Genomic DNA, 13137 nt, shown 5'->3' with positions numbered 1-13137 from the left:
AAGTGTGGCAGCCTGCTGCAGCAGAACAGTGACTCCCACACTTGCTGCACCATGCACTGCAGCATCACTTCTCTCACTGCTCTCACAATTCATTCGAGATCTTTCCGGTAAACTAACCTGCCAAAACACATATTTGTTCACCAATTTCATCACTTCTACAGTTTCCACTCATGTTTTTCTGAGAAGCTGTCATGATAAAGGCACAGGCCCGTTCCTACATGCTCTGCTCTTTGAGGAGCATTAGCCAAGCATCTTGCATAAGTTACTTTCATTCATGAAGCATGCGCACCTGAGGACACGTGTGGAATTGTCCCTACCCCATGCCACAGGCAGTATGTCTCAGCTTCACTTCAGCAGGACCTCAGCTCACAGTCCAAGAGGACTGGTACTGGAAAAGCTGATGAACTGAAAGTCAAATTGCTGAAACAAAATCCTACCATTTCAACTGGAAAATCTATTCAGCTGGAGCCAGGCTGCAGGAGAGGATGGCGATCCCATTTTGCATAAGACAGCAGCAAGTAATCTGATGATTTTCTGTGACTAATACAATAGGTCATATACGAATGGTCGATGAAGAGATGAAAGCTTTCATATTCTGTTACCAAATCCCTAAGCCATCTGGTTCCTAATGACTTCTTTCAAAACAAAGGGTATAAAACTTCTGAGTTGTGCAACGCATTTTGACATCCTCTTTTAGACAGAATATGGTCATTGCTTCACATCAGCAAACAAGATCAGTGCCATCAGTCAAAGCTTCCATGCGTCTCTTCCAAGTTTTTCTGACCACACACCTGGCAAATATCCCTTGCTCAAGTTGGTATTGCCCATCACTAGGAATCAGAAAACAGGAAGCAGCACTTTTCCCATGGTAGATGCTGATTCCCAGGGTCAGCATGTGGGTCAGAGGATGTGTGCAGCATCTCCTTTGCTCATGGGCTGGCTCTGCTGCAGTTTGGCATGTTTTGGGAAGGACTCCTCAGAAGTGATCACGGACGGCAAACTCACCTGCCCACAGAGGGGTGCCCAACCCTTGGTTAGTTAGAATCATAGAATCACAGAACAGTTTGGGTTGGAGGGGACCTCAAGGCCCATGCCACCCCAATCCCTGCCATGGGGAAGGCTGCCTCCCACCAGCTCAGGCTCCCCAGGGCCCCATCCAACCCGGCTTTCAAAAGCCAGAAGGCAAAGTGCATGCAGACAACCCAGAGGAAGAATGCATTTTGAAAGAGAGAAACTGCTTTTGCTTGCTGAGACCAGGCCTCCAGCACAGCCCAGGCAAGCCAGCTATGCTGCTGCCTTTTATATCCCTGATCCTGACTGCAGTATCCACACAGTGACAACTGCCGCAGTGAGAGCCTGTGCTCACCAAATTCCACACCATGCTTACCAAACTGGTAAAGTGAACCAAATTGGCTTGCTGAATTGACAACTCAGCTAATAAAATCTGTGGTTCCCTGCCTGAGGGAACCCCAGGTGAGAAGCTTATCCACTGGTGTTTTCACTGTTTAGATGTTTTCAGTGCTGTGGGGTTTGCTTGGTCCCTAGCACAGCCCTGAGCCCCTGTGGTTGGGCAGTGCTGCGTCACAGCAAAGGCAGCACAGAGGTGCTCACATCTGCCCAGGCTCCCTGAAATTTGAGTTAAAACCATGCAGCCATGAAGAGGTATAAAATGGACATATTTATTATGCCCTAGTTATATAGTTTAGTCAAGCATATCATAACACAACACTGTGCTATCTGGGATTACATATCCAATAAGTACAGTATATTATAAGCATAGTTTAGCACTATTATGTATAATTATATATGTTTATAGATTCCCCCATTACACACCAGCTTAGCTCTTGTTACATTTGTGATATGCTGCTTATTGCATCACATCACAAATGATATGCTACCTGTAATTATGTACATTTATAGCTGTATGCCATATTTATTGCACACCGTGGGATTTGCATCATGCATCAGAGTCATCCTGTTGTTAGGTCAGCTCTTGTTTATTTGCTTTATTTCTTTTGATTCTTTAAACATCTGTCCTTTAAGTGCTGGGTGCACTAAATTCATCCAGTGGTTGGACCTGACTTACCCAACTGCTTAATCCAATGGGTGAAATCCTGGCTCCCTAAAGCCCCATCCAAACATGCCTCTTGCTTTAAAGTGCCCAGATTCAGCACATGCTGCTGCTGTTGCACATCAGCCCAATTCAGCTTTTTTCAAGAAGAGCTCTGTTCTTTGATGTGTTCAGGGTTGTTATCTATGTGTACCCAGCCCTCAAATGCAAGGTCAATCAGGGGGCTGCAGCACCACCTAAAATTTGGCCTGCCAGCCATAGTGCCTCTGCATTGCTTGCTCAAGGGTAAGGATTCTTGGGTCTGCAAATAGCATCGATCTGCCATGCTCCTTTGGTCCTTTCTCTAATGCCTATTGAATTGCTTCTCTCCCTGTAGTGCATAATTTAGGTCTGGTTGAGTACAGAGTATTTTATTTATTTATGTATTCAAATTTTTAAAATGCATCTCTAGGCATCTTAGCAGTACACTGGGCGCCTACCACATAAATTAAAAATAACAGCATAAAGTTAGACAAAGGACCATCCATAAATAACTCCTCCTTGACTCACACCCTCAGCAATAGCCTCAGCTTGGGACAGGGAAATAGATGGGCTTTACAGCTCATTGGGAAGGCTAATAAATCTGGAGGCTGATGGACCAAAAGGGAAAATGAGTTTCGAAACCGAGATGTCCCTCACCATCCTTTTCTTGGAGACACCTTGCCTTGAACTTTTCCCATACCGAGAGGAGACCCAGTAGTGCTGGCCAGCACAGGGCTGGGAACAGGGATTGTCGGGACATAAAATCATAGATACATAGTATCACAGAATGATTAAGGTTGAAGAAGACCTCTAAGACCATCTAGTCCAACCAGCAGCCCATCATACCATGCCCACTGCCCATGTCCCTCAGTGCTACATCCACACGGTTCTTGAACACCTCTAGGAACGGTGACTAGGAACACCTCCCTGGGCAGCCTGTGCCACTGCCTCACCACTTTTTCAGAAAAGAAGTTGTTCCTAATATCTAACCTGAACATCTCACACTCCTGCCGTGCTGCAGAATAGCTGACCACATTCTGATCACACAAATGGCATGTTTATCATAACTTCTGTCAACATCTCCAGAAAGTGTTCAATTTAGCACAATATTTAGGTGTGTCTAAGACACATAAGAGGACTGGGTAGTCAGAAGATGTCTGTAAGGATAAGGCACTGTTAATAGATGTCAGATTGAGCACCAAAATCAGTTTTGTGTTCTGAAGAGATATGTCTCTGTGTGCGGGCATACAGGGAAAAACGTCCTCTTTAGAAGTAATTTGCAGAAAACAGTTTTAGTATTTTGTTCCTGCCCTTAGCAATTTATGAAACACAAATGAGATATTGTACCAGTAGAGATGCTGAAATAAATCAGTCTAAAAACAGAACTCAAATTTTATTTCATTACTAAAGTAAATATAAAAGTACTTTAGCACAGTTGCAAATTAGATTGAGGTTTGGTCAGGCTTGATATAAATCCAATGATTGCAAAGCAAATGGCTCGAGATGAACTCTCAGCAGAGCACCATTGCAAGCACGGCTAATAAGACAGAGTGTGTGGTGCAGAGCAGAAAATGACAGAACCAAAGGGGTGAGTTTTGTGTCTGTGGTACAAGAGGCAAAGGCAGTGATATGGCATGCTGCTTTCTGAGCTGTTGCCCAGTTTTCAAAAGGATGCTGAAAAAACAGAGAGAGGGACAGAATGTGCCTACAAAATACATTCATGGCCTTGAGAAAAAATACCTTCCTTTGAATAAAAAAGGTAGCAGAGGTTGTGCTCCTGGCTTCTGTGCCACCAGCACTCAGCATAGAGCTAGGTCCTACAGACTGGCTGCAAGTGAGGCATGGAGGAGGGCACACTGCAGGGGAGAAATGTCTGCAGAAGAAGAAGGCCTCTGCACTTGCTGAGACCAGACTTGAAGCAGACGATGCCTTTACCTCCTTCAGAGGAAAGTTGAATCTTGTGCTCACAGCTTGAGGGTACGTGCACTAGTGGTCCCACACCTGGATCCATCTCTTCATTGCAGGAGACCTTGGGAAACATTTGATCAGCCAACACTGTAAGTGATGTGGGCCTGGGTGATCCTGCCTTGGTGCAGAAACAGGCTCAGGAAGCTGGACTGCTTCCTCCAGCTTGCACCTCTTGCTGTTCTGAGTTTATAGAACAGCCAGAGATCTGAGTGCTGCCTGCTCAACCTGGCTGCTTCAACACAACAGAGAATAACTTGCTCTTGAGTATCCTGCTCTCATGAAACCCAACCTGCAGTACCATGTCTGGGCCTGGGGCCCTCAGCACAAATTATAGAGGTGCTGGTGCAGGCTGGAGCACCTCTCCTATGAAGAAAGACTGAGGTAACTGATCTTGTTCAGCCTAGAGAATGCTCCAGGGAGACTTCATTGCAGCCTTCCAGTACCTAAAGAAAGCCTACAGGAAAGCTGAGGAGGGACTTCTTAAAAGTGCATATAGTCATAGGACAAGAAGGAAAATTTTAAACTAAAATTAGGGAGATTTAGATTAGGCATTAGAAGGAAATTCTTTCCCCAGAGGGCGGTGAGGCGCTGGCACAGCTGCCCAGAGAAGCTGTGGTGCCCCATCCCTGGAGGCGCTCAAGGCCAGGTTGGATGGGGCCCTGGGCAGCCTGAGCTGGTCGGGGGCAGCCCTGCCCACAGCAGGGATGATGTGGGCTGATCTTTAAAGTCCTTCACAGCCAAAGCCATTCTGTGTTTCTATGATACTGTGATTCTACTGGCTGGGTTTTCTGTAGCCTTTCTCTCTGTACTGGGATTATTGCAAGGATGGTGAAGAGGTGGTGAATGCTCTGTCCTTGGAGACACTCACCGTCAGGCTAGATGGGCCTCTGAGCACACTGATCTAGCTGTAGATGTCCCTGTTCATTGCAGAGAGTTGCAATCTTTAAGGGTCCCTTCCAACTCAAACAATTCTATGGTTCCATGATATCACCATGCTGCCTATGGCACCTGAACCCACAGTGGCTGCCCTTGAAGGTGCAGCCCCTACTAATGCGTGTGGAGCAAACTAGCTTTAAGAGGAAGGAAACTCTTTCAAGGGGGTAGGGCCTAACCATGGATGAGAGATCGACCCTGGACTTCAGTCACTGTTGACCATTCTCACCTGTGATGTCTCACAGTAAAGCCAGGACTTTCTTGCTAGCTGCTTCCTGAGAAACCACCCTTCAGGATTTAATCCAGTTTCAGTGGGACCTGCTGGAAAAGCACATGAGACAGCACATGCTCTTCCCTAAAGCCTATTAAGCAGTGTGATTTTTCTTCTCAAGAGGAATATGTTCAGGCTGATAGAGAGGGAGCTCTCTTAGTGTCATCAACGCACACTGGGCACAATCAGGGGTTGGTTCAGAGCCATAAAAGCTATTGGAATGATGCTTGTTGATATGGAAAGCTCTGCATTATAATGACCAATGAATAAGATCTGTTGCTGAAAGGGAAGGTTGAAACTACAGTTGCAAGTAATTTCATAGCAAGGTAGATGCTGCAATCTGTGCAACATTCCAGAACTGACATGTTTTCTGTGTGTTGTGATATACCCTCGTCTTACAGCACCTGCACTGATGTAAATGCGCCTTACACGTGTTCATCAGCTGAACAAAAGCCCTGTGGAATGAATGATTCATTATAAAATGGTTTCTTTTGGAAGAGAAAGAGGTTTTTTGTGTAGTTTTTAGAAGTAGCACAGGAAAACTCCATCTATTTGTGCTTGCTTTGTTTGACAGTAGCTCCTTTGTTCCTCCCTGCTCTTGCTTTTCTGGTGCCAGTTAGCAGCAATGTTTGGCAATGGCAGATAGGGAAAAGAAAGGAAAGGCAGAACCATTGTCAATAAGGGAAAAGAAATGTGTGCTTGAGAAAGAAGAAATTAAGAAACATGTTTAAAGCAAACAAGCCAAAGGCATAGACATCTGAGCTTTTTCTTCAGTATATTTACATTTTCTAGTAATTCAAGCCTATCGTTTTCCATTGCTTTTCTGATTTCAGCCAAGGAAAGCATTTGCCTGTGCCACACAGGCCTGTCCATCTGTACTGTATCCAAGACTTGGGTATGCTTGCTCTTGTTCGGTTTGGGATGAAGCTTCCTGAGATCTAATACAGTTTGGGCATTGACTGCACCTTAAAAAAAAAAAAGGGCTATTTTATGAGGTATAAAAAAGTCACAGTTGCTGGCTGAAACTACTTTTGTGAGCTCCAGAAGTTATTTGGGATGCCTTTGGCTCCTGTGGTTGACCTGTAATTCCTGGATGCTTCCCTGTAAGGTGACTTTCTCTGTAAAGTTTGTCCATTAATTGAATTTCAGATGCTTTCCTTACTCATTTCCAACACTTAGCATATACTCTCTGTAGGATCTCTGCAAAGTACTCTAATGACATCAGAACTGCTTGTGTCAAAAATACTATCCATCAACCTTTAGTAAGCCCATAAGCCTTCAGAGCACTTAACTTTACTGTGGAATTATTTCACCGTGGAAATATTACCATGGAAGGTTTAAATTCAGTTATTGTACTGCCCCAAAATGGCATTGTCAAACATGAAGATTTTAAATACAGGGTAAGGAGGATGTTTCCATATGCTGGGATTGGCATTCTTTTCGTCTGTTTGTTGTTGCTGTTTTTTCTAACCAAACCCATGGAAAGGGAGAGGAGAACCCAAGGGAGTACAACAGGACGCATCTACCCACTGATAAAATTAAGCATTAGTGAGTCTTAGTGCCTTAGGAACACTCTTATTAGAATGATAGACATTAAAAAAAAATACGTGCACATCCATTTCAAGGCTTCCCTGTGTAAAGTAGCCTTACAGAAGGAAGAGCAATCTGTAGTATAAAGAGGCAGAAATGAAAATAGGCACACAGAGGGAAGCAGAAGCATGTTAGAGTCTTAAAATTTGCCATTCACTTTATAATTCAAGGCACAATTGGCATAAATAAAAGGGGACGCAAAAAATCAATGTGGGTAAATAGTAAAGGATACTTCAAGGGAGATTGGAGAGGAAAGGAGTAATTGCTGCGGAGGAATGCCAAGAAATAAGCGAGATAAGGGACATTAGGACAATGGTATATAGGACTGGATGGCAGTGATTCAAATTGCAGGTAGCCTGCCTGTCTGCAGAGCACAGAGATGAGCAGCCACATCATCTCATCCCACCTCCCTTAGATGGGGCAGCCCAATCATGATGTCTCCCACAGTATGGCATAGAGCTCTGGACATCAGCCTGGTTCATCATGCCATGAGCTTGTCAGTGCCAAGCCAGGTGTCCGTGGGCTCTTTGGAGGTGTTTGGAGCTTCAGCCTAAAAAGGAGGCACATCTGTGGTTGTATAAAATCCTCTTGCAAGGCAGTTGTCTTTCCCAAACAGACAGAGACAGAAATGTCAACTCCTATGACAACTATTGAGGGGAAAAATCCACAATTATTGATGAATTCGAATGACACAAAGCAAAGGAGAGTGAGGACATGAGATGTGCTGGTAGATGAAAAGCAGTGGCATGTAAATCACAGCCCACATGCACATTTCATATACCATGAAGTAATAAATAGTGCAGGAGTTAACACAATGCACCATGGCTGGGTGTGCAAGTGCAGAATGTGATGAAATCTATGCAAAGTGTAACACATCAGAAGAGGGAGGGAGGTACTGTAGGGTAGAGCGGACGGAGTGCAAGAATGACATGCATGTGTGCACACAAACACACAAAAGCCAAAGTAGGGTGAAAGAAATATTGCAAAGAGGTTAAGGTAAATAAGAAATTTTTCAGATATGCACAGAAAGAGGTTTTTGGAGGAGTGTTCAAATTTACATGCAAGACATGGCAAGCATAATTTGTGAGTATGTTGGCCACTGGTAAATGGGGAAAAAAAGACATAATTAAGTGTTTTTCTTAACAGTCCCAAAGGAAGGTAGCAGGAAAGAGGCTAGGACATACTTGACACAAATTTACATGATGGGAGGACACACTTCATGGGGAGAAAACATGAAAAGAGTGACCCGGTTATCACAGTGCTGAGGAAGTGATGAATCTTTGGGGGGTAAGGGAAAAGCAAGCACGCCCTGCTCCTAAATGTGCATCTTCTCCCTGGAGACCAATTTCCCCAGCAGTCTCCCACGGTTCCTAAACTTCATCCAGACACCAACTGTGTCCACATGGAATTCATCTCTGTTCCTGGGTTTGGGCATCTAGCACCGCTTCCCTGTGCAGGTGTTGTTCAAGACAATCAGTTGTTTGGAATGGGGCTTGAGCCCATTTGAGAGATCCAGACAACTTTTATCGTCTTCCTAGGTCTCAGGAAAAGAAATATAAACCACAAATGGAGAGATCCCAAATTCTCAGCCAGAGGGTTGAGAAGTGCACCACTCTCACCACAAGTTACTGTAGTCTTTTACTGTATTAGAAGCTTTCTATTACATCTCATGTTTTCACTTTAGCAAGATCACACTGGGGAGATGTCACCTCATGCTGTCAGTGTCTTGCTGCACAAAGGCAGCAGCTGGGAATTGGCTGGGTATTACAGGATACTTTGGGTGGCACAGGACACCCATATTTATGCACCACATCCCACCCGCTGAGTCAACACAGCCCTTTCCCAGCAGATCAGGACCTCAGGAAAGAGGGATGAGTCCTGCCAGCATTTCCCCATATGCTGCTGCTGAGCATACTCTGGATTTAGCAGGCACGGGAAATTCCTGCAGCGAATGTAAGACAAGGACAGTCTTTCAACAGGTTTATTTTTAACCAGGATTGTAGCATTGCCTGGGAATGCTACAGGCTGGTTTGGGGATGCTGACTTTCCCAAATGTATTGGAAAAAGGAAAAGAATAGGCCCTTTTAAATCTTTATTTGCTTCTTGCTGAGTTATGTTGGTTGTCATTTCTGAGAATAGTTCATTTTTAGTTCTGCATGGAGTTATGAAGGCCAAACTGCATTGGTGCATGTCCCCTCCCAGCTGAGCACAGCTTTTATCCAACACAAGAAGAGGAGGCACCGGTGACCTCCTTGTGATGGGAATTATCAATCTTCAATAGACCTGGTAGAGCTGGTGGGATCTGCCTTTCTCTGCTGGTGCTGCTCAGCAGGCCTGGGAGAGGAAAAAGGTTTTAATGTTCCTCCCGTGAGTGAAGGTAGGATCTAATTCCTCCATCCCTAAATCAAAAGCGGAATGAGAAGGCGAGTATCCAGTTTTGTCTCATCTCAGATTTCTGTCTCTGGAGGATACAGGGCTGTAAGATCATTGTGCCTCAGTAGCTTCCAGCTACAAAAATGACATTCAGAACAAACACCAAAAATTGGTTAAAAAGGATCGCTTAGAGAATAAAAGCAGATTGGGGATGCCTTGCTGTCCCAGATGAAATTATTGTAATTGTGTCAGCCCTTCCCTCCCAGGACCAAGCTGCCATGGGGCAGTTTGCTTTGCTTTTCCCACACACTCATCATTGCGTGGTGTTTTGCAGGGGTCTTGTAAAGCAGTACATCTCTTCTCACGTGCCATATGTACAACTACTAAATGCCCAATGGTCAGTAATGGTCATGTTACTCCACCTCTGCTAAACAAATCCAGACTGTGTGTAAACATCAATCCAGGGGTCTGCCAAGCCATGAGCTTTTATTCATTCTGCTGTTTAGGAGGCATCTTTAATTTTGTTTTCCTTTTTGCTGTATTACATAGTGAGAAATACTTGGCATTTATTTAATTAGCTTGGCTACAATGCAGACGATCATGATTACAAACCAAAGGAAGGAGAAGCCTAACGTGAATGGCACTTTTTTGTACCATTGGAAATTAAAAATCAGTTGTGCTGTGATTAAATTGATTCCGGATTGTTTCTTTTGAATAATTATGTTCAAAAACTGTCTGCCAGCCCAATTTGCTATCAACCCTCACTTTGGTATTCCAAATGCAGGTGCATAGACAATATAAACCAAACATCCTACAAAATTATCCTTCTTTTGTGGGAATGAAATGCTGATTGTTTATTATCTGATTTAATTTCTGGTGGCTAAATCTGAGCAGTTTGATTTAGCAACATTTTCAATCAACCTTACAAATATTTGAATGCATTTCTGTAACAATCAATGTGCAAAATAGCACAGAGCAAAGTCAGCTCTTCCACTACGTACAAAGGAGGGGGGCAATAACTCTCCCTCCTAGGGAAAGGGACATCTCCTTGGCACCTGGTGTGACACCTCATGTGCCCAAGGATGAGGAAAGGAGCCCATGAAAGTTAGCCAGGGCTGCTGCTGTGTGGCTCTCAGCACTGCTGTTCTTTGGAGAAGGGCAGCAGGAATACACAGCATCCCTTGCTTGGTGAATTCAGCCAGGACTTCAAGCAGCATCCTAGGCAACTAGTTGTAATGTAGCACTGGACGAAGTCAACATCCGTCATGAGAGCAGGACAAAAACAGTCCTGAGGCTGGATGTGTTCATAGCTGACAATGCTTTGCAGAAATAGTAGTGGTTTCTGAGCTTTGTTTGTGGCACTTTGTGTTCTTAAGGGCAATTGAGTGCTACTGTGACAGCTGTGGCACCCAATATTTTCTATAGCCACTGCTGTCCTGAATGCCTTGCTTCTATGCAGCACACGGAGCTGGTAGCTGTGCTGTTGACAGAGATGTGACTCATTTCCACCTCTGAATCTCCCTTGTACAATGCATCTATATCCTATTTAATTTTGTACCTATCCTGTTTGCTTAGTTACATAGCATTGCTGATATATTTGGTGAATTTTAGATTATAAGAGATGCATGCTAATTGCTCGTTTCATTTTAACTTGGTGTTACGTTTATAATTCAAACAGTTAGGAAAGTGACTTATAAGACGGTTTTAACTAGATGTGCAATTTGAGGATATAAATGTAATATCCCTCACAAAATCTTCTGGGGCACAATTGCTGTGCCCTTACTCAGTTAGGCAAATGGGAGATCACTTGAGTGAAGAAGCATTCACAACCCCAGGAGTATTTTGGGAGCACTGTTAATTACAGTATTTACTACTCACAGGTCACAAATTCGGATGTTGTGCATCACTAGATCTATTCCTGGCTTTGCAGTGGATGGGCAGCGTGACGTTGAGCAAGGAGCACAGCCACATCTGCCAGCCTCTTACTCACCCTTGTGAGGAGTCACTCCTGACACTGATTTTGCCATGGGATTAATGAAAAGATGACCACCCTAATTTTCATTCAATACTCAGGAGTTCCTCAGGCAGAGGTACGTTATTGGAACAGGAGCCACATGACTTCATTACATTGCTTCCTCTTTATTTGAGGTTTGGCTAGTGCTTTGCACCCGGTGGATGCTTGATCATAGAATCATAGAATCATAAAATCACAGAATGGTTTGGGCTGGAAGGGACTTTAAAGATCATCTCCTCCCAACCCCTGCCATGGGCAGGGCTGCCCCCCACCAGCTCAGGCTGTCCAGGGCCCCATCCAGCGTGGCCTGGAGCCCTTCCAGGGATGGGGCACCACAGCTTCTCTAGGCAGGTGTGCCAGCGCCTCACTGCCTGCTGGGGAAAGAATTTTTGCTCAGCATCTAATCTATATCTCCCCTTTTAGTTCAGAGCCATTCCCCCTTGTCCTGTTGCTGTCAGACTATGAAAGTTGGGTCTCCTTCCTGCTCATAAACTCCCTACTGGAAGACTGTAATGAGGTCCCTCCAGAGCCTTCTCCCAGCTCCCCTCAGCTTCTCTTCACAGGACAGGTGCTCCAGTTCTTTGATCATCTTTGTGGCCCTCCTCTCAACCTGCTCCAACAGCTCCACATCCTTCTTGTGCTGGGGGCCCCCAGGCCTGGATGCAGTAGTGCAGATGGGGCCTTGCAAGTGTACAGTAGAGGGGAATACTCTGACAGCAGAGAGCTTAGAGCTCTGTGCTCCCTCTCACTCCATCCGGCCCCCTCTGCAAGACAGCATCCTCTAGGTGCATTCTCTTTATATTCCTGACCCTCTTCTCCTCTTGATCCCACTGAACTAGCACCTTTAGATGTCTCTTAATTGAGTGGAGGAGCTGAGGGAATGCACAGGGATGGAGGGAAGATCAGAGGTGGTGCTTAGATGGGTACCGCAAAGCTTGTCAGCCCATGAGAGGCCCCACCATGGTCTGGGTGGACAGTTTCCAGCTTGTTCCTGTTTCTGCCTACACACAAAAAAATCTGCTCTCTGTCTCTCTTTCTAGGGTAGATTTTAGTATTGCAAATACCAATCAGGTGAATGACAATGAAAGAAATTGTTCAGAGTGCTCAGAGGTTGGGTAGATATTATAATTTGACTTGATGTGAACACTTGTACTTGAAATTTCCGATTTCACAGTGGAATTAAATTTTGACCTCATCAGCATAACTGACCTAGCATTACTGGCAGGTTTGCTAACCCTTTATTTAATGTTCTGATCTACTGTTTGTTCCAGCTTTAGTAAAACCTCCCTTTTCTTCAGCAAAGTATAGCAGCCAAGCTAAACAAATATCAGAAAATCCTTTAAAATGTGTCCACTTCTCCCTTTGTTTGAGTGCCCAGAGCTCCCCACCCTGCCACGGCCTCTGCACCCCATTGGTGCTAATCATGGCACTCATGGCAGCTCTCCGGGTAGGTGAGAGTCTGTGCCCTTGGGGAACAGAAGGGGACAAGAGCGTCTCTGTGCATGCAGGGTCATTGTAAGAGCAGCAAAAGATTTCAATAGTGTGAGCAAACTATCCGTGGGACAGATTTTCAAGACTATGTCAGCTCTGCTCCTTTTCTCTTGCCAGAGTGGTTTTGTGACAGCTTGGGATCAGCCATGGTGTTTGGACCAGAAGGGGAACCTCTGTTGGGCTGCACATCTCCTTCCCCCGAGGCATCTGCTCCCTGTGCAAGCTGAGGCACACTCTGGGAAGCTAGAGCAAGCCAAAGGGAGGTTGGCAGAAGAGTATTTACGCCATGGTATCCCAGCTGAGACAAACTGCTGCGAAAGGGTCATCAGGAGACATGGAAACCGTACTAACTGTATGGTTCAGTTGTGAACACCTTTGAGGGCAGCCATAATCTGCCCAAAGAGC

General features: G+C 44.9%; 1 long non-coding RNA gene across 1 annotated transcript in view; it reads right to left on the bottom strand.

Moving 5' to 3' along the window:
- Positions 1 to 4721: 4721 nt before the first annotated feature.
- The window catches only part of LOC104914705, a 29936-nt gene continuing 21520 nt past the window's right edge, over positions 4722 to 13137 (bottom strand). The window contains exon 3 of the long non-coding RNA XR_796108.3: positions 4722 to 6229. This is a non-coding gene — a long non-coding RNA (uncharacterized LOC104914705). The remainder of the gene's footprint in view (positions 6230 to 13137) is intronic.

The sequence above is a fragment of the Meleagris gallopavo genome, chromosome 1, assembly GCF_000146605.3.
Source record: "Meleagris gallopavo isolate NT-WF06-2002-E0010 breed Aviagen turkey brand Nicholas breeding stock chromosome 1, Turkey_5.1, whole genome shotgun sequence".
NCBI lineage: Eukaryota > Metazoa > Chordata > Aves > Galliformes > Phasianidae > Meleagris > Meleagris gallopavo.
This window is presented reverse-complemented; position numbering and strand designations above follow the sequence as displayed.